General features: G+C 40.3%; 1 long non-coding RNA gene across 1 annotated transcript in view; it reads right to left on the bottom strand.

Moving 5' to 3' along the window:
* Positions 1-22,309, bottom strand: part of LOC115947225 (uncharacterized) — a 57,561-nt gene that overhangs the window by 11,425 nt on the left and 23,827 nt on the right. Inside the window, exons 2-3 of the long non-coding RNA XR_004550087.1 lie at positions 2,982-3,096; positions 1,166-1,415 (exon numbers count right to left, since the gene is read on the bottom strand). This is a non-coding gene — a long non-coding RNA (uncharacterized lncRNA). The remainder of the gene's footprint in view (positions 1-1,165; positions 1,416-2,981; positions 3,097-22,309) is intronic.

Genomic DNA, 22,309 nt, shown 5'->3' with positions numbered 1-22,309 from the left:
TGCCACAGCTAAGAGCAGCAGCCCAAGGGGGATATTTTGTTCCATGCCTTTGAATGTTGTATCAGTTAAACAAGCTGAAATGTGCAATTGAGTTTATTTTAGAAACAATAAAAAATGACGCTGAAAGCAAACTTCATGCATGAAGTGTCTGTCATATCCAGGGAGCTTGAAATTATAGAATATACTTACAGATTGTTCACTTTAATATGTTGCCAAAGGGTGTGAAGGCCAAGTTGGAGATTAAATTTCCCTTTCTCTTCCCTGTGTATTATATAGTGATACGATCCAGATGATAATAGACAAAGAAAAATTACCTGGGTTTGCCTACCCACAGGGCTCATCTGATTAGCTTTCTGATTATTAATTTCAGTAATTAATGAGTGCTCAATAAATGGGAATGCTATGAAATCTGCTATTCTGAAAATGAGGTCCCAGTAATCTCTTCCGATGTGTAAAAGGACTGCAGTCCTGACTGGCCTTCACAGTTAACAGCCACTGAGGCTATGGTCTACATTTTGTTGCCAGACAGCACATGCTTGTTGGTAGACATGCATTCCCTAAAAAAACTAAATATGTCACTTCTTCATAGACCTTTTCTGGCATATAGCACAAGCTATTATTGCTGAGTACTATGAGAGCTGTCATATGAGAGCCCAAGTTTTCTGTTCACTAACTTGGGCTAGGTAATTCATAATGAGTACTTTTCTCTATCCAAAAGGGAGGGCGAAAAATGATGAAAGGTTAAGAAAGGTTATGTCAATGTATTTTGTTTCTCACTCAAGACAAGATGGAGCGTGACACTTCCTGCAATGCTACCTTCATTTCTAGAGCCATTTTTGGTGTCCCTGCATATTTCTGACTTGGACATCCACACTGGCATCCACACCTAACAATGGGGAACACTGCCTTATTCCCATGAGCAGCTAAACTTCTCTCTGACCTTCCTCAATACCATTTAGCACAAGAAACTCCTTAAGCACTATATTTTCATGGCCATAACCCCAGCCTGTGTGCAACTTGCATTCCCACCACTGTACCATATGCCTTTAAATTGTCTAGTTTTTACCCTGCCTTTCAGATCAGTCCTTTCAAAAGCCAATTTATAGTTTTATTCAAAAAAAAGGGGACTTTTAAAGCAGTGAAGTTATCTCATATTGCTACATACCTTTGAAAAAACGGTGGTCGCACCTGCTGGAGTACTCTCTTCTTCCACTTACTATGCAAAGATCTCAAGCCTACGTCTTCATCAGGTATGGTGGGTAACACAGCGGGCCTCATTTCTCCGTTCCTAGATATGATATCTGTTAATGAGCTTGACCAGGCATCAGTTATTCCGTTACTGCTGCTGAGCTTCCTTCTGCTATTGTTCCCTGCTATAACAGCAGGCAGGCAGATATGTTAGAGTAGCAACATATCTTAGGAAGTAAGAGGAAATGGAGAAAAAAGAGGACAAAAATACATCAATTAAAGCACGAATTCAAAACAATTTTAAAAAAATGTAAAAATGGCTCAGCTTAAAGAATTGTTTATCTTAAGTTTTTGGTAATTCAAAGTGACAATGCAAAATTAGTATAAAGTACATGTGGAAGACATTTAATGTTCAGGGAACAAAACAAGGAATACTGCTGTCAGAAGTGAGGCAAAACAAGAGACTGGAATCAATCAAGCTGAAATTATTCATAAGATTAGTGTACAGCTGATATGTTGGGCAGTTTTCTCGACATTTCAGTCACAAGGGAGTACACATTTCAAGCTTGCCACTTCAGAAGGAGACAATGACTACATGGAATAGCCCAGCAGAAACCTTGATGTAAGAGGAAAAGTTTTATTAACAAGAAAGAGTCCAGAGTCCTCTTCTTGTCATAACAACTACAATTAAAAGTTCTTCCTCTAAAGAGTAAAATATTTCCTTCATTTACAAAACAACCTACCGTAAGGGAAACTACGCACTCAGCAGACATCACCCTCAGTGATTTGCTTTACTAAAAGCTCAGTGTGAACAGCACTAAAGGATTTCAACAAAACAGTTTGGAAATCTTCAGGGATATCTTACACCATGCCTCAAACAAGAACCCAGGGCAAAAAATTAGAAAACATTAAGATTGATGAGATAAGAGTGATCCTGCAATTATACAACACCTCAGGAGAGGTGCACCTTTCACAGAGCACAGTTGAAAGATCTATCATTGGCATCAAAGAGAACTGCATATAATAGCAAGCCCAGAGAACTCCAAACAAAGCTGAGAGCCATACAGGAAAAGTGGTAGTGTGATAAAGCAGAGGAAATCCAGCTGTATGCTGATAAGCATGAAAGGGTTTTGCGAGTCAACATGAAGAGGCCCCGTTCTGGTGACTCCAATCTACTAATGAGCAAATTGCTTGCAACCTTCAGTCTTACGTAGGACACAGTGAAAAAAAGGCTTGAAGTCTTGTTTGCTGCAGCCTGTGTTTGCATTGCCCACACACAGCCAAGTTGCTAAATATTCACCTCAAAGTCTCTAACCTATTTCAGAGGGTTGTAAGAACTTTGATACTATTATTTGTTTCAACAAGATGCAAGTCGTGTCCTGTGGTGCCCCTCCTGAACTACAAGAGCTTCTTCGTTACTGTTGATGGATAATTATAATGTGCAATATGGAAAGCTAGATAAACCCAATGTTTAAGGAAGCCACCATCTTCAGAGAAATGGCATTTCTCTCTTCACCTCAAACACTCACTGTGGATAATGAAGGCATGAAGATCTGACAAACAATTTTACTGGTGTGAAGAGAGATACATAGACTATTATTCACTTTTTCTCTTTTGAGCTAGTTTATCTCTGTCACATACTTAAATTGTGATGAGTCTTAGGACTTCAAGCTAGCAGCAAAGTACATTAACATTCAATGGCTAGAAGATGCATCTAAAATTCAAAGTGGAAATAAGTGCAGGCAATTATATATTGGAGTCGGACATTAAGGAAAGTGGTAAATTTGTCATACCTTTAAGTCTTTAAATCATTATTTAATATCTTCCTAAGAGAGGTGTCGTAATTTAACAAAAATCTGCTGGATTCAGTAATGGAATTATGTGACAATGTTCCTTGGTCTGTAAAAGCTTAAAAGAAAATAATTCATTGGTTAGTAAAATGGTTTCCAAACTGAAATTGAAATGTTTCCAGTGAGTGAATTTTCTGCCCACCCATGTCCCATGGAAACACTCACAATTGCATTGAGATGAAGCTTAGATTGTGCACAGGCCTTCTGCTAGCCCTCTGCGGTAGGGAGAAATGCATCCCAGTCAATCAGGGAACTTAGAGGTCAGGACTTCCAGCTACTAATCGCAAACATACATGTATCTTAGCATATCTTTAATGTGTGCACGTGGAAGTCTGCTTTATTCTGTCACTCACTGGAAGCCCAAAAGGGATATTCCTTTGACTCTGAGTCACTGAAGCAAGCAAAATCTCAGCTTTATAAAATGGTATCTCTTTAGTACAAGTGAATGCTTTCCATATGCTGTGGGATTAAAAATACAGCATCATATAACAGAAAGTCATTTGGATAGATACATTCTGAGGAAAGCTTTCTTTCTATAAAGAGCTATATAATAAAAGGAATCAGAAAAATAAAAGTTTTGTGTACAGTTAACTATTAATACCCTGAAATAAAATTTTAACTTCTTTTGGCAACTTCAGATCATTTTAATCAGCGATGAAAAGAAGTGGTAATTTTTTAAGGAATGCTCATACTTTTGCAACTGAGGCCAAAAAGAATCATTATGATCATTTCATTTAAGCATCTGCTGATTAAAAAAAATACCCACATAGAATTATGGAAGAATTACTTTACAGAAGCTGAAAAATTTTGGGTGAATGACAATCCATGTTTTAAGATTACCTTTTCTCTTTGTTTAAAAATGTAAACTGGGTAAACCAGCTACCTGCTCTTTACACTTTGAATTCCCCTATGTCATCATCTAACTCTGGAACTCTGTGCCATTGTCTCATAAGCTAAAAAGCCCACTGCTATTAAATGCATTCTATGTATGCAAATACTTACAGACTGCAACCATACCATTTCTTAAATTCTCTACCTCTCAAAAACAAACTATAAAATCTTACATTTATAAAATCTTAAATTAAGATTCCTTAGGTCTTCCATTTTAGAATTTAAATTGTAGGCTGAAAAAAACCCCAAACCTTTTTTAAAACAAAATTTGCCAATATGCTGTTGAAAAAAAAAAAGATGGAACCTGCTAGTTTGATGGAGGTATTGGGAATACTAGTAACATCCTTACCCAGGTGGACAGTCAGGATCATAACAGCTCCTTTTAGCCACCACATCATGCCCACAACTTTTTTCAGAATCATTATTCCCTAGTGTATATCTCACATCATATAAAAATGGCCTAGTTTCTCTACTGATATACATGAAACTCTTAATCACACAAAAGTACTTCCAAGGTGTCAGTCTCTGTGATATACCAAATCTGCAGTAAGAGTATTAAATAATATTGGTCAGAGAGCAGGTTTCTGCAAGCTTTTCTTACTCATTGAATCCTCCTTAGTCATTAAGAATTTCTTATTTTCTATTTGATTATGTATTTTTTGTTTAAAATTCAGTGTTTGTCCCATGTCCTGCTTGTGTTACAGCTTCATAAGCTCTGCTTTGGAGGAGCTCTGCCCTTCCAGGTATTTCCAGACACCAGGAACAGGCAAATATCAACAGACACATTTTACAGCTCAGTAAACTAAGAAACTCAGCTGCTTGAGAGATTTTGTACCTAAGAAGATGAAAATGAGAGTCAAGGCAGAAAGAGATCCCAGTCAAAAAAAACCCAAACACAATGCAGAGAAACCAACTCCTGTTCCCAGGCTCCTGACCTCCAGGCCACTGAAAAATATACTGGATACAAGAGCTGCAGCTAAGCTAAGCTCAGATTTCATTTAGATTCAAATATCACTCAAACCCAGAGTATTCCACATTGACATCACAGAATTATTAGACTGACATAATTTATCTACATAGATTAAATGACCCTGTGTTCCAGAAGGATGGGACTTTTCTGGTCTTCTGGTCCTGTCTGTTATTCAATAAGACATCATGTTTAGAAACATTATGCTCATTCAAGTTTTTCTTAAATAAAAAAGAAACTGATAAATAAATAATAATAATAAAAACCCAACAAAAAATCAACCCCCTAAAACAAGTATATTTGAAGTAAAAAACTGACAAAAAATGAGAAGGAACTACATGTCTGTGCAGAGAGAAGCTCATCTCTTGACTGTTTTTCTTAATATTGGTTATGATGCTTGCAAATTTTGCTAACAGCTTGAAAAAGTAGTATGATAAAATATACTTTCTCTTAAAATTCTTCAGAAGTATAAGACATGAGGAAGCAGGGGGTTAAAAGCAAAAAGTGGGAAGAAGGACTAGAGACAACATCAGTCAGATAATGTTTATTGCCTCCTCAGCTTCCTTTCCCTCATGGCTGGTACATTTTGATGGAGTCTTTGGCTATGGAGTGAAAAAAGCAAGTATCTTATTTGGTTCACCACCTATAGCCTTCATAGAAACAGTCAGAAAGGAAACTTGAACAAGCAGAGCTCCAAGTGAAGCAGGCAACACTACAGACAGTCCTGAGGTGGGTATAGCTCTCCAAGTGGTCCATGACATGCCACTTGTGAGTGGGTAAATGAAAAGCTAAAGCTGCTTATTCAAAAGGACAATAAATTAGAGACTTCCTGACTTGTGAAGGGTCCTAATCCACTCGTGTACTATACTTTCTGAAGTGGTCATTCAGCAGCCCTTAGTAAGTGTGTCCTATTATTCCTAATAGAATATGGTACATGGAGAAGATACGGATAGGAGGTAAAAGTGAAGAGAGGACATGGTACAGGAACTTTTGAGGACAGTTTTTGCACACTTTACACATTCCGAGAATACATTTCATAACTTGAAAGCAGCTTGTGCACAAGTTTTCTTCATCAGCATACCCCACAAGCATGACAGTGAATCTAGAAAAGTCATGTCAGTGCTTCTTCCAGAAGCATGTGTTCACAAGCACAGGCCTGCTTATATGCTTATAAACCTCATGCAACTCCAAGACTGATTTTAGACTGAAGATAATGGCCAGCTAATGCACTGGCGCCAAACAGTCTTGAACTTTGAAAGTTTCAGTTCATCTTTGAACACAAGTTTCATGACTGGACCTTTTTCTACCTCTGTTGCTAAATCTATATTCTCATTGGAAACTCTCAGGGCTTTCATAGTTGTTTATTAGCCCTGTAGCTGGCATCATTTCAGTGGTTACTGAAAATACAGTTAATAAGAAATACTACTGCCTAAAGACCGCACAACTAGTATCAGGCCATACAAGCCAGTAGACTGCAACAAAACAGGTTCATCTCAGAGCAGAGAACAGAAACTTCATTCCAGTCTTTAGGCCTGTAAGTTGAGAGGGTCCATGATGAGTTATTTGTACCAGCCTTTGGGCTTTCGGTGTAAAGTCCAAAGATGGACAAAGTATCAGCCAGCAGCATATGGCACTTCTGTCACAGGTCTCTGAGCTTCTGACTCTGAGTTCTGTGTCCTGCCCCAACTTGCCAGTCACCTCAGTTCAGCCCAGAAATCAGAGGCTGAAGTCCCACTGTAAAACTAGGGTGATGAAATTGTTCTGATAAAGAATAACCCTCCCTAGAAACAAATAAAAAAATTAAAAAGAGGCAAACACTTCCGCAAGCAATCAAGTTGACTGGACAGCCTCTTTAGGGTTGTAATGCAACCAAAGGGGCAGAAAATGGGGGTAGAGATGGGAGCAAGTTGTCAAAAATTCCTCTACCAGTACTGTCATCAAAGCCAACACAGTCCTAAATTCAAAACCTAAGTACTATAGGGCATGATCTGACTAACAGTTAGGAAAGCTGGTTCATACTTAAGCACCTGAATGAAAGGGATCTTGATCTCCTTTTCTTTTAGTCGTGACTTGGAGTAATAAAATACTTCAGACAGAAGCATGAATGTTATGTTGATGATGTCCCTCCAACTATTTACAGAAGTAGTGCCAAGATACCACAAGAAAGGCTGAGCATAAAGTATTTCCAGCACATCAAAAAGCAGGAAGCATGGGAACTCTTCCCACTAGAAAAGCCTGATCTCATGAGATTTCCAGCTCAGTTGCTTAACTCTCGCTGTCCCAGCATTTCAGAGAGTGAACTACACCAGTTTGCCTCAATTCTGCAGTCCCAGTGATCCATATCTTGAACATCAAGGTCCCCATGGGAACTTGTCTCCCCTGATCTCCAACTTACCATCTATCTGATGGGGGAATCCTGCAGCAACCCTCTGCTCCCCTATGTGCCTTGCAGTAAACAGGGACTGCTTCAACCAGGCCAAGAAGTCTCCAAACCCTGAAAATTCCCTTCAAAATCTGGGGTTGCAATACAGGGGATGCCTTTCTCCTGCAAAACACTGTGTATCAGAACAAAGGCATTTCAGAGAAAATGAAGCAATGAAACTACATGTCTGCTTCAGTGGCTGAGTTCTTGTCTTCTGCACAGACACTCCCTAAAGGCTTTTCCAACTGTAATCTTAATTACAATGTGACTGAACCTCACATGCAATTTCTCTCCTTGCTTCAGGAGGAGCTTCTTTTGACAGCTGTCTGTAATTTCCAATCTCTAAATTCCCAGCTTGTCAAGACAAAAAGGTGTGTCCAACAGGTCAAAGGAGGTGATCCTGCCCCTCTGCTCTTGTGTGACCCCACTTGGAGTATTGTGTTCAGTTCTGGTGCCCTCAACATAAAAAGGATATGGTACTGTTAGAACAAGTCCAGAGGAGGGCCACGAGGATGATCAGGGGACTGGAGCACCTCCCATATGAAGACAGGCTGAGAAAGTTGGGGCTATTCAGCCTGGAGAAGAGAAGGCTGCGTGGAGACCTCATAGCAGCCTTCCAGTATCTGAAGGGGGCCTACAGGGATGCTGGGGAGGGACTATTCATTAGGGACTGTAGCGATAGGACAAGGGGTAACGGGTTGAAACTTAAACAGCAGGGGTTTAGATTGGATCTAAGGAAGAAATTCTTTACTGTGAGGGTGGTGAGGCAGTGGAATGGGTTGCCCAGGGAGGTAGTGAATGCTCCATCCCTGGCGGTGTTCAAGACCAGGTTGGATGAAGCCTTGGGTGATATGGTTTAGTGTGAGGTGTCCCTGCCCATGGCAGGGGGGTTGGAACTAGATGATCTTGAGGTCCTTTCCAATCCTAACTATTCTATGTTTCTATGATTCTGCCTTACACAGGCAACTGAGTCATTTGTCTTGGGAAATAAGTCTCCTACACAGCAGATCTTTAAGTTAAACTAGTCTCTTCAGGGCTGGCTTAAAAGAGCGACTTCCACTGCTGTCACTTCTTTCTTCACCTCTTCCTCACTTCAGTGCGCTAAGCAACAGCATAGGGAGCAGAAGCAGGGGCACAGCAGCTAAACATATTGAGCATCTCCAATGTAGGTATCTCTGTCAGCAAAGAAACCAATGAAATCCTGGACCACAAATACATGGATGCAGTTCAGGAAAGTGTTCTTAGCATAAGATACCAAGTGATAATAAACAGAATGGAAATAAGTTAATATTTTATCTGAGTGACCTGTGCTAATGTGCACAGAGAAAGTAAAACTCATATGTTTGCCTATACCTCCCACATTTCTGAACTGCCTCTAAGGGCAATGCACCTTATCCACATGACAAAGGTACTGGCCTGTTTTCATTTCTCCAACTTGTTCCATTGTATCAGTGAAGAAAGAAAAAGTGTAAACAGAGGTTTTAGCTGGCACTTCAGAGTCTATTCAGGTTATTGCTTCAACTGTCAAAATAATCCCTGGATAAATCCTGACACCAAGATATTGGTTACTTGGACATAGTGAGAAAGTAACCTTACTACCTGGGCTTGTCACCTTAATAAAGCTGCATCTATTTAAGTTAAGGTCTGAGCTGGATAATCCACAAATGGCTGCATGAAGCAATGCCTAAGAGTTTTACAGCAAGGGGTTAGTACAAGGTGCATGGTCCAGCTGTTAAACATCTGAGGTGGATGGGAAGTGTGTGTTGAGGGGGAAGCCATCTCCATCATCATTTTACAGAACCCACTGAAGAGCAGCAAGAGAACAAGTTACACAGCGTGCAAGCTGAGAGGATGGAGCAGTGGTGATGGAGCAGGCTATAGGAATGCAGGAAACAGTTATTCCTTTATCTGAACCACAGCAAAAGCATATTGCTCTGTCTTTAGACACACATCTCACCTCTGTCTTTCCCTTCAAGAAGCAAGCTGTCGTAACTATCAAAATGCATTTGCATGCTTCAGAGCAAAGGCAGCTTGACTCAGCCTCACTGAAAACTCAGCCAGTGGAAGACACCTTATTAAATGGCTGTTATGTGACCAAGTATCTCAACCCCAAGACTGAATGGGTTTAAATTAAACTGAAGCAAGCTGCTCCTAAGCTGAACTAAGTGTCCATGCCACATTAAATATCTTTGAAGTTAAATGTGTCAGAAAAGACACATTTTTTTTCAGCAAATAAGGTGAAGCCTGTAAGAATATTGTGGATTTTTGTCATGCTTTGAGTAGTTTGTTACTCAAAACTTTGCATTTATTATACTAGTGCTTATAGGCGTGTACAAAGGCTTGGATACTAACATTTGGTGTATTTGATAATTGATGTAATTTTCCCATTGCTGAGGATTATTTTAATTAATATGGAGACAGGCTTAATTAAAGCACATGCATGGCAAAACAGACTAAGCCAAGAAAAAAACCCTTCACTGCCTGGTAGAGAATGTTACTTCTACCACAGATGCTCTGGTCAAAGGTGATGCATCCAAACCATTATTCTCGTACCAAACCACATGCAGAGAAGTAAGAGCATAGTCATTAGAAAATATCTCTAGAATAATACATTCAAAATGACATATGTAACTGGACATAACCATTATACTTTCAGCAATAATTTTCAAGCCATTCAAGAGAAGTTTTTGTTGAGAAACTGAGGGCACAACACAAACCAATTTTAGGTCTTGTTGAATACTAAGGCATGTTTCCAAGAAGTGACCAAAAAGTCTGGCAAGAAAGTATTGGTGGTGACAACACTAATACAGCACAGAGCACAAAAAAGCCTTTAAAGTGAGGGACAGAAGACTGAATCAGTATCAGAACAGTTAGAGAAGGAATAACAGGAACCAGTCAGATGTGGGGGAATTAGAAATCTTGAGAAATTGTCAAATCACAGGAATGAGAATTCTTATTTGGTTCCTTCAAGAATCACTGGAATCTGTTTTAGCTTCTGAAGCAGCATAAAGGGAGAAGCAGATCAGAAGGCTTGCAGATGACTGTAATTAAATGAGGACTGTGTCATACTCAGAAACAAAAGCATCTTTCATCCTTTTAAAGGTGAACTCAACAGCATGAGAGTCACCTGAGTAACAACAAAATCCTGTGACAACAAATCCCTTGATACTATATATATATACAAAATAAACCTTGTATGTGCACGCATGAATGCATGCGTGTGTGTGTGTGTGTGTGCTATGGAGGTGAGGAGGTTCAACAGAGTATTCCAGGCTCATGCAACAAAATTAAGGAAATGGCAAAACTGTCTCCTGAGAAACAAATAGCTTTAGCGCAGGCAGTAAGACTTAGCAAACAATTTTGTTACTACTTTTTTCCCATTAAAACCAGAAGATTATTAGAAGTATATAGACAATATCTACAGACATTTTGAGTCTGAAGAGTCTTTCTTGTTGTTTCAATTCTATATAGTGCTCCTTTGTAATAAAATAATGGTGTATAAATGTGCAAATATAGGCAGCAGATTTCTCCATCCTATACATATTTTCACCCACTTATTTTTAATTTAAATATCGCTATCCTATTGTAGCTCTTTCCTGTTCAAACCACAGTTCTTGTTATTTAAACATTACCAGGACAGAACCTACTGACTTCCAGTTAAGCTGATAGAAGAGTTAAGCTAAGATTTGTCTCTATTTAGTAATACTATGCAATCCACAGAAACATCAAAAGATAAGGTGGGGGACAATGCTTCAATGTCAGCAGCTTTTATGAAGGCATCAGAGAGAGCAAAGATGCAATTTGCCCCCCAATATGTTATTTCACAGCTGGAGAAACACAGGAGTTGATTTAAAGCACACAAAGAGGTTCAAGAGAAGTTCCTGAAAGGAATCAGACCTCTGTGTGCCAGGTTCGCAGGCCAGAAAACCAGCCTGGCTCCTTGTTTACTGGGGGTACACAGCTGTGGAAGAGGAAGCAAAGCAGTTGTCTGTGCTTTTCAGACAGGCCAGGGCTACTCAGACTTGGCCAGCATGTCAGATTCAACCGCTTTTTCCCTTGAGCTCAGAAATAATAATGGTCTGTTTTCCCTCTTTTTATGTCCTTTCAACCATACTGCTATTTTTACGCTTCACTTGCTGGCACATGGATCAATCACTGTAGGACCTGATTTACAACCTGTATTCCAGACATTGCTTCTAGCACGGAGGGGAACAGGGACAAGTGTGTTTAAACATCCATTGTGCAGTGTCTCGATTTGGCTCCAGGAGGTATTTGGAAATATAAAGCTGAGGAAAGAGGCTGGTTCCTCTATCACTTATGCCAATTAACTTCTGAGCAGACACTGTTTCCATAGTGTGAACCCAAGACTTTCAGTGAGACCCTCTTTAAAGGGATGTTTTGTTTTCCCAAGACATACAGCACAACCCTGCAACTCATTATGGATGGCTTTTCTAGATAAAAAGGAAAAAAATGTTGGTTTATCAGTGAAAACTAAACAAATCTGACATCTCACACCATATATTGACCCCATCCGAGAAGCTTTCAGTTTAAAACCAGCACACGACCTTCATCTCATTTGGCATGAAGCATGAACAACAATACTTGTTTTGATCACCAGGCACCAATTTTAGATGTATCTGCGTAAATCCCATTACCCTTAGGTCCCATTCAAAAGAAGATATAGAAGCCAGACGCACTTCCATAGCTACCTAAAACTCTTGTATGGGGAAGCCCATACTAAAATGAGGTGGCTCAAAAGCTCTTCAGCTGTTGGGAATACCACTGACAGCAGCAAAGTTAACCACAAGTTGACAAGCACTGCTTTGCACCTTATACAATACGACCTGCTTTCCCACCACACATCCCCCTACCACCCCAAGAATTGTGACTGTAAAGACCAGATGTGCAAGAGGCTTTCAGCTACCTTGTTTCTACTTCCTAGAAGATTAGCAGGTCTTTTGTGGATGAGACAATCACCATCTTAGAGTCAGAAAAACAACTTTTCATGCATTAGACAAATGGGATTTGACTGGGCAGAATCTAACCCTGATAGGGAGACAAGTGGGGTTTGTCTCCCTATCACAGCTGCTGCTAAGGGTTGATGATGGCCAGCCAACCTGCTGAACGTGTCTTTATCAGCTCCCTGAGCTCATAACAAGGCTGGACCCAAGTTTGCCACCACATCACGTCTGGCTTTGTCCCTCAGAGAGGAGTCAAGGCTCACCATGGGCACCAAGGGCTGCTTTCCGATCCTATGAAGCATGAGAGGCCAACCAAAAAGTCCTGCCACGTATCATATCCCAAAGTGTAAGAAAGGATACTGTGCTGCACAGTGACTAGAGGTGAGATGAAAGAACCACTCTACATTGCACACATCTCTTCATTGATCCTCCCTCCCCACACAACCTCACCTATGACTCTCAGCCAAGGGAAATGAAGACACTCCGTGTGTCTGTGCCAATACCCATTGCATAGCTGAGAGGCCACTCACAACATAAGTGCATGAAGGAAACACGAAACTTTACTGCAGTCTGGAAAGTTTCTCACCAGCAGGACATCTTAAATAAGCATCAAACATAAACGTAACAGACTAAATATTTTCGGGCTGGGATGCAGCCACTCAGTAATACTGCAGCTTCACACAGATTAGGCACTGGCTACCCACCCACAGGAACACCTCTGCAAGGTGTCAACAAGTAAATACCACTCTTCATTCTCCCATGCTGTCTTGCAGAAGCACTTTGAGGAAAAGAGTCTTACAAGACTTTCTTCTGGCACTTCTGGCACAAAGACAGATAGAGCATGGAATATAATGCACCAAGAGGTGGATGGTTCAGCCAGTCTCTTGACTCCATCTGTGCCCAGAACAATAAAGTTCTGTGCCTTTATGCCCAGAGGCTGGTTCTGGCCCCATGAACTGTGCATACTCATGCCAAGATGGTGAAGCTGCTGCTGGAAATTCCCCTCAAGATAAAATAGAAGGAGTTGGCTTCGGTAAGATTTAGTTTGGGTGTAGTCATTGCAGGAACACAGAAAGCAAACAAAGGATCTTATCTGTCACAGAGATGCCTTCCTATTAGGGAAACAGGTATTCCAGAGGAGGCATAGGAGTGATGGAGCTGCACTGCCACTTCACCCCGTACCCACACAGAAGTCTGTTAGATGAACCAATGCTTCCCTGAAGCCATGTTGTAGAGACTTTTGGGATACTGGGAGCAAAATGACTACCAAACGGAATGACTTGGCCACTTTTATTGCTGTGATTAGACTAACTCCAGTAACAAATCTGCCCTCACACAGTGCTACATTGTGCTACTGTGGTCTATATATATCTTTGCCAAAATGCTGAGGCTACTGCTGGGAGCTCCAAAAGGAATTTTGCTGCTTTTTTTCTTGTCTTGATGAGCTCCTTGGGAAATAGTGTGGTTGTAAGCTGTTTTCAGTACTGACCTGTGTCTAGCAAGTGGTCTTCAGCCTTGAACATTTGCTGCTCTTAAGAACAGGTTCAAAAAGAAGTCTTGGCAGATGCTAACATTTCTGAAACAGGAAAGTAGCATTAGATGTATTGGCTAAAGACTGAGATGTTCTCCCGAGAAACAAGTTTCATCCAGTGAGCTCAGATCTGGAGATGGATTGCTTCCAATCTGAGGACAAAGTCAGTTTTTAATTTGGAAAGCAAGGAAGGAAGCAAGGAAACTAGAAGAGCAAAATCTGGGTGAAGGAAAAGGTATCACAAGCCCCAAAATTTCTGGGGGTTCATGTTTCTAGGTACCTGTTATAAATCAGGAGGAAAAAACTGTTTCAGGAGCAAAATCTGGGACTGTACCCATACAATTCTCTCTGTAGTCCTTCCCATTTGGTGCTCCTTCTACAGCACCAGCACTCCTCAGAGCCATACAAGTCCAAGCAGCCTGCCTCTGCCACACTGGCTGCTGCCCAAAATGGAAGTGAGTGTAGAGCAAGGGAGAAAATTGGTTCTCAGAGGGGAGAATCCATCCAGGAGCAGCCCCAGCAACGGCCCAGGCACTGCTGCCTGGGGAGAGAAGTCCTTTCCCCACCATGGAGACTGTGGGCCCACTGTCAGACCACAGACAGTCTCTGGCGGCACATTCAGAAGGGGGGAATATTTTCATTGAAGTATGATTCTGGCCACAATTATTTCACTCTTGAGTGAGGTTATTATTATTTTTTGTTATTGTTTGAGGAGGCTCAGTTTCATTAGGAGCAGGAAGTCTTTGTGTATGCAAACACCCATATAGCAGAAAAATCAATAAACAGCCTTCTCTATTAGAATAATAAAATCAATGAAAAAGACTTGAAAACCTGTAAGAACAAGAATAAATAGCATTCTAGTGAGTGGCTTTCTGTTTTTAATTAGACCTGGACAAGGTGCCTTGCTGGGCAATGAGGCCATTGTCTTCTCCTCAAAGGCAGAAATATGATGCTTCTCAGGTGGTTGCCAGTTAATGCAACACTGATAAGGTTGAAATGGAGGCCCTTATATCCCCAGCGTTGCTGACCTGAAGGTAGGAACTTTCTTTATAATGTGCTTGCCCAGAAAAAAAACAGCAAATTTCACAGTTATTGAGTATGAAATGAAATATGGGGGCTTTTTTGTTGTTGTTTTTTTTTCTACTCAAGATATTTGGTGATTGCCAGAAAGCTATGGGACTCCAGTCAATAAAGATTTTGGTCATCAAAGTGGCAATTAGAGCCAGTCATGAGATTTCTGACGACATGCCATTTCACTGGAACACACTCATTCGTCAGAGCCAGAAAGTGTCAGTTTAAAACATTTTTGTCTCAATGAACTGACATCAAACCACAGGTAGTTTTCCACTTGAAAACTGCCTGGCTTCCTACCAACTAGTGTGGTGGGCTGCTTGGGAATCGGGGATTGTAGGCTTACTGCCACAGAACTGGGAGCCGAGTAGTGCTGGGAGACATGGCTGAAGTCAGCAGTCCCAAAGTGTAAGCTCCCAGCCCCAGCATTGGCTTGACATGCTGCTCCGTAAGAGGCAGCAGCAAAGCTGGAAAGAAGCACTTTCTGGTGTATATTTTATTTTGGAAATACCATGTGTCATTGTTTCCTATTCCTATTTTTTCCCTATAAACTTCTTTTTTGTGGGTAATTTCAAAATAACTGGTTTCATTCCAAATCAGAACAAAACCAAATGTCAGAATTTCCCACGAACAAGAATCTGATAATTTGGGCAGTCTTTCTGGTAATAATCCAGCAAATATTCGATTAAATTGGATGTGCTGCTTGATAGCAATGAGCAGTTTGATTTTCTGTACAACTCTGAGGGCTTCTCAAAGTACTTTCCAAATAGAAATTGTCATTTTGCTTTTAGCTGCCAGTAGGTGAAGGCACAAGCAGTAACTCAACTAGTACTTGTCTCCCAAGGGAGTCATCATAGTTTAAGCCCAGCTGGCAGCCAAGTATGATGGAGATTCAGTCACTCCTCACCTTCCACCCCTGCAGTGGGATGGGGAGAAGAATTGAAAAAAGATAAAAGTGCAGGCTGAGAACATCTTCATAATTGAAATCAAATATTAGCATTAATTAATCATAATAATAACCATAATCATCATCATCATAGAGAGGAATAAACTACAAGAAACACTAGGATGTGCAATACAATTCCTCACCACCTGAAGACCAATTCCCAGCCTATCCTTGAGCAGCAAGGATCAGCTTCTTGTAAACTCCCCATATTATATACTGAGCATGACATTCCATGGTATGGAATATCACTTTAGCTGGTTCTGGTCAGCTGTCTTAGCTCTGCTCCCTCCTGCTTTTTTTCTTCACCTTCTTACTGGCAGAGCATGGGAAACTGAAAAGCCCTTAATTTAAATCAAGCACTACTTAGCAACAACTAAAACATCAGTGTGTTATCAAATTATTCTCAGACTAAAGCCAAAACACAGCACTGCGCCAGCTACTAAAAGGAAAGTTATCCTGGCTGAACCCAGGGCAGGAGCAACCCCACTGCTTGGTGGTGCTACCACAACATGACTTGCTGAGTCCATAGAGAAGGGGGCAGCCCTGCTCTCAAAACAGAGGGAGTGTGGAGACATGTACCAGACTCCCGGTCTGTATCTTATTAAGCAATGTTATAAAACTACAAGTTTTCAGAATAAGATGAGAATCTGATGAGAAATAAGGTGATTTGTGTGAAGTGTCTTTCACTTACCTCTTTATTACTAACCTTATGAGGTGTCAAAGCATTGGCTTGGGAGGGAGAATACAAATCACCAGCAGTTTAGCCCATGCTCAGTGAGAAACAAGGATGGCAGTGGCTACTTCACTATCGACATTTGTATCAACAAAGCATGTTTCAAAACTCATCCTGAGCAGGGCTAAAATATCAGATTACTTTTACCACACACACAGCACAGGAAAAGGTGCTATCATGGGTATCCAAGCAGGCCCCAAAGCTTGCAGAGGAAAGGCCAGACTTGAGGTCTGAAATCAGTTCTTCAGAGAGCCTGTGGTTTCCTAAGCCACAATTACCAGCATCAAGGGCTCTTTATCCTGTCCTGCCCAGCCTGGCCAAGATTCCTATGACAACAATAGGGGTGCCACACTGACAACATGTATGCAGATGCTCCCAAAAAGCTGCTAATGGAGATTTCTCTCCAAAGGTTCAGTTCTGGCTGAACTTGATGATTCCTAAACAACTCTAACATGGCCAACACCATGGAGATTGGTAGCTGACGTGAAACAGCATGATGTTGATGCCTGAAACCATGAACCCTGGACTCTTTTAGGTGTCAAACAACCTAATTTAGAGTCTTTTTTGGATGTGAGAATTGTATGACCATTTATTTTACTATTTGCTCATGTGTTTAGGTCAGAATATTCCTGTATTTAAGCACTTGACAGGACTAGCTGCCTAGAAGCAATTCCAGTTCAAGAGGTGAGAGAAAAAGAACAAGAGACAAGTACGAGTAGAGAGCATCTGTCAATGTCCTTCCAAGAAGTTAACAATCCTTTAAATGAATGTAGGGCTCAGGCAAAAGAAAAATACATTTAAAAAAATTATATCCAGATTTCTTTTTTTGCTTGCAACCATTTTACTCCCGCAACAAGGGAGAAATACACAGAATCTATGCTTCAGAGGCAACTGAATCCAGCTGAGCTAAAATGCAAACTTGCTTTGGTAGACAGTCTGCAAGTACCAGAAATTATTGGTGTGTATCCAAAACTCACTGTCATTAAACTTGAAGCATGGACAAAGCATTACATCCTCGGTGTAACTATGCTGTAACAGCCATTAAGGCCTTCTATATGTTTTCATCAAAATAGTTAGGGGCTTACCATGGATACTCCAACAGAAAGACATCTGCTACACTCCTTTATTTCACTCCCAGAGAAGGTGCTGTGAAGCAGCAAGACCATTCCACAGAGCACTGTGCTCCTGGGAGTGGCAAAGATGGCAGCAGAGACAGTTCCTAAAGTTCTGGGGTTTTGGAGGTGGTAAGTCAGAGAGGAGAGTTGCTGATTCCCCTCTGCCTTTCGGAGACAGGGAGATGCATGGGGCTACACTCCTTATCATGTGTTCTCCAGAGATTGGAAAGGAAAGCATTTTCTACTTCACAGCTCTCCCTTTCCTGAGATCCAAATAAAAGAAAGGTGCTCTGTTTGTGAGACAAACCCAAAAAGTTACTGTCCCATGATCTAGAAAGCAAAACTGGAAGCAGTCATCATTCCCAACCTCTAAACTCTGGTTTGAATCACAGCTCACGGCTGGGATCCTCTAAGTCACAGGCAGGCAACATGGAGAGAGGTCAGTGTTTGTGCAGTGTTTGTGCCTTTCTCTCTGTTTCCTGTCTTACCAAATGAGAAGCCCACTGTTCTGAACTCTATTTGATTTTGGGGAGTTTGTAACACGTTCATTACCACAAACAGTGAGCAAATAGATTTTCTGCCAGCTGGTAAACAAACTGTCAAAAAAAGAAATCAGAATAAAGACAGCTCCCAGATATATTGCACATATAGGAAAACATTAGCTACCAATTTCCAGTTTTAAACCTGGAAATTGAAAAGGCATCTTCTGTTCACTGCCAGCAAGTCCCAGGCATGCACTGCAAGAGCAAACAGTTGTGAGGCACTTGGTAACAGCCTGGCAGTGAATTTGTTTGAGGGTGGCCGTCTGCTTTAGTGTTATACACAGGGCTTCTTTTCCACTCTCTTCTAATAAGGTCAATAAGTAGAACCATGTGCTTATGTATGACATGCTAGGCACATTTAATGGACTGCAGAATCTAAGAGTCGGTGTTTCAGAGGGGTTTGCAAGCACAAAGATGTTCATGAAGGTAATGCCCCTGAGGCAAACAAAATATAATCTAGGGCCAACAGATTGACTGAAATTCCTCCATCTTTCTGCTTATGTCCTCAAGCTGGTAACATGAACCTCAGACAACAAGATGTCAAATGTTCACCTTTATCATTGATGTAGCTGATTGTTGTCAGATGATGGCATTGGTTTCATCAAAGAAAGAACCATGGAGCCTGTAACATGTTACTGGTGATTGGGAAGGCTACAAACAGGAGAGATCAAAAAAAAAAAAAACAAAAACCAAACCAACCCACAATGGAAAAACATAGAGAAAGAAACAAGGCTGAAAGAACATAAAAAATATCAGCTCTCTTCTCAAGTGAAACAGTCTCCCACCCATACTTCTGACACAATGAACAAACAAAAAGAGGTACCATATAGTTTAGTAAATAAACATCCTCTACAATTCAGCCTCACTAATTGTATAAACTTTCCATTCACATCTTGAGCTTCTGATATAAAAAGGGGTATAAATGAGTCCTAAATATATATCGGAGTCTACAAAGCCAGAATTTAAACTATAAATTGGTCCTCTCCACAGTGTAAGTTGGATCAGAATTTCTATAAAGAGTTTCTTCCAGCAAGACAGTTTCTATATTGTGCATGTGACTTTCTGTTGCTATAACAAAGTAATCTCCGGAGCACATCATCTGCAAATTCAGACATTCCCAGAAATCTATTCTATATTCTTTATTTGCAGTAGTTACTGCTGTTGATGGCAGTGGTCCTTTGTTCCTCCAAAATGTGTGTCATGCTGTTTCATGATGGAGGGCTTCATCTTTTCAAAGGCTTGATGATTTCACATTAAAAAGATTTCATCAGATCAGTGTGAGTGCCAGCAGTGCTACGTAATTCTTCTTACAACCACAGCTGTGGATGGTTATTTCACAGGTCATTTGGCAAAAGCTACACAGTTTTATGGGCTTTCAAAAGCCCTTTTTCCCTTTTTAAGAGAAAGAAAATGTGGAGACCTTTTCTGGAGGTGTCTTTCCAATAATCTTTGACCTCCCAGATTCTACCTCTGAGCTGCCATAGACATAATGACTTTCCATGGGTGAAGTTATTACTTCTAAAAAGGGGCAGCATTCCAGTGCTACCATGTGCAACAAGTTGATTACAGCCAATGGGATCCATAAATCAAAGTGCCATGGGTTAGTGTTTGATGACTGGTTACCCTAACGTCAAGTCCAATCTCTCGGTAGCAAGAAAATAATTCCTTATTAAGGAATTGTGTGATTTTATACAATGTACCTAAACAGAGAAATGCATTAGACAAAATTCTAAGGGAATTAAGGCTTAAACAAATTTGGAATAGGATTTACAAAAGCAAGGCATAGGAGACACAAGACTAATTACAAACACTTTGTAAATGCACAGCTGGAAAATTTCACATTATCTTTTTATTTTTATTGTTTTCATGGAAAATAGTAAAAGCAACTTAATGATTCTTTTCAACCCCTTCAATATAAATAACAGTACTTTCGAGGTATGATTCTTTACTTTTTCTTTTTTACAGACAAAACTTCTGTTCTTGAGATCTCTGCCTAAAACAGTAGCCCTAACCTACATCAAGAATCTTCCTGTAGTTCACAAAGCCTGTGATTTTTTCTTGTTGACAAGGGTTGTTTTTAATTTCTAATATCAACTCAGATGACACCATTCATGTGGATGTTTAACCTGAAATAGTTACAGAGGGCAGATATTTTGGGGTTGTTTGGGAAGGGACTTCACAGTCTCAACAATGCTGGGTCCAGAGTGGTTCTCAGTTCAGGGTAGTCACATCACAGTGAAAGGATTCCCTAGCTCATTTACTGCAAATTTTGGCTTAAGTAACTTGAGAAGTAACAGAACTGAAGTCTGTGCCCATGGGTAAGCACTAGGTTAACCTACGAGGGAAACCACCTTCTGAAGAGCCTTGGCTTTATTGTCTTCTCAAAAGCAACACCATCAGGTGAAACATTAGACGACTGCATGCAATAGAGAACAGCTATTGTAAATCTTTTCTGAAAACATCCGATTAAACTCACTGTGTTGCATTTATGTTTCTGGACATATATTGTTAACTTTCTGGGAAATATTCCAGTGGACAACTTTGGAGTCAGCAATATATTTTGGAAAAAAAGGATATTTTAAGGCGTAATCTCTGTTACTGTTGTGAGAATTCCCACTTACAAACTCATCTGTGGGAGTTACACCCCTCCTGTTAAGAAATACTAGGAAACCTGTGAGCTTAAGAAAATTTACGGATCATAATGGTTTGAAAATCAGATACCAAATGAGGAGATGCTAAAGAATAAAACTGAACAGAGGAATATTATTTCCTGCATCTTTTATCAAAAAACAAAACAAACCAACAAAAAAATCCCCCCAAAAAAACACAAAACAACACAAATGTGTTTGAATGTATAGACGAATCATATAAAGGTAGCCGAGACTTTTCTAGTTAGACTTTCATCAGTCCTATCCTTTAATTTCCAGTCTGTAAATCTTACCCTCAGACTTAAATTTGCAGTGCTTTACATCCAGCCTGTTGTTTTATCACTTCTGCATTCAGGTGTGAGCAGGGAGAGAATTGCCCAGCTACTAAAATGTCCTGAATATCAATGAGGAAAAAGATAATTAAATTAAATTAATAGAAGTTATGCACCTTCTGCCACAATAATGATTCAGACTCTCAGCCCTGGTTCTTTCACACTGCCAAAAGCATGCAGTAATAGTATGACCAAGACCCTGACAACACAAGTTTCTTCTGGTTATAGTAATAACAGACAGCAATTAAACAACTGTATCATTTTGGACATGCCATTTCCCTGGTCCTTCAAAACAGACCTCTCAAAATCTGAAACTGATTAATTCAACCAGATACATCAAATCCACTGTAATGTTCTCAATAAAAACTGCAGAATAAAAAATCTAGCCTTAGAACTACATGGGCTTAGGCTTAATACACATGAATTGAGGAAAAAAATAGTAAGGGCAGTTCACAAGTGAGAGCTAGTCCTATAATGATGGATTCAATCTTCCAAGGGCTTTCCCCATAAAGAATAAAACAAAGACACTTTGTTTTCCACCCCTAGATGGTTCACTCAGAAGAGCCCAGAGTTATGTTAACCCAGACATGGATCTCCAAGGTAGATTTTCTCCCTCTGCTCTGGTCTGATACCTTATTAAAAATCATGCTAATGCCCCATGACCATTAATAGGTGTTAGCACTAGACACAATCAGAACACTAAAGAGGAGATGCAACACATTTGTAGTCTAGGGGAAATAGCTAAAAGGCATATTTTCCACCTTGGATGTGGTGTCTCAGTCATGATGGGGGATATTTGAATCGTTTCATGCTGAGTTCACTTTGGCTCCTTGCAATGCGAGTTCACAGGAGGTGCTAAGAAGCAGAGGTTTCTTCAGGAAGTTCAGGGTAGGCAGAATTGTTTTCCTTCTGCATCTGAATGAAAAGCTGGAGGAAATTTGCAAGCACTGGAATATTCTCTTTATTTTCATAGCACAGTCACTATTTTCCTTACAATGTGATTCCAAAAGCCATTCGGGTCTTTCAGCCCCTCCAGTTACTGGCTAATGGCTGACAAAGTTTAGACTGATATTTGCTTATTCTCCATGTTGTCTCTCCAAGAACTTCCCATC

This window comes from Melopsittacus undulatus, chromosome 1 (genome assembly GCF_012275295.1).
Source record: "Melopsittacus undulatus isolate bMelUnd1 chromosome 1, bMelUnd1.mat.Z, whole genome shotgun sequence".
Classification (NCBI taxonomy): domain Eukaryota; kingdom Metazoa; phylum Chordata; class Aves; order Psittaciformes; family Psittaculidae; genus Melopsittacus; species Melopsittacus undulatus.
Note: the sequence above shows the minus strand (reverse complement) of the source record. Positions and strands in the feature narration are given on the sequence as shown.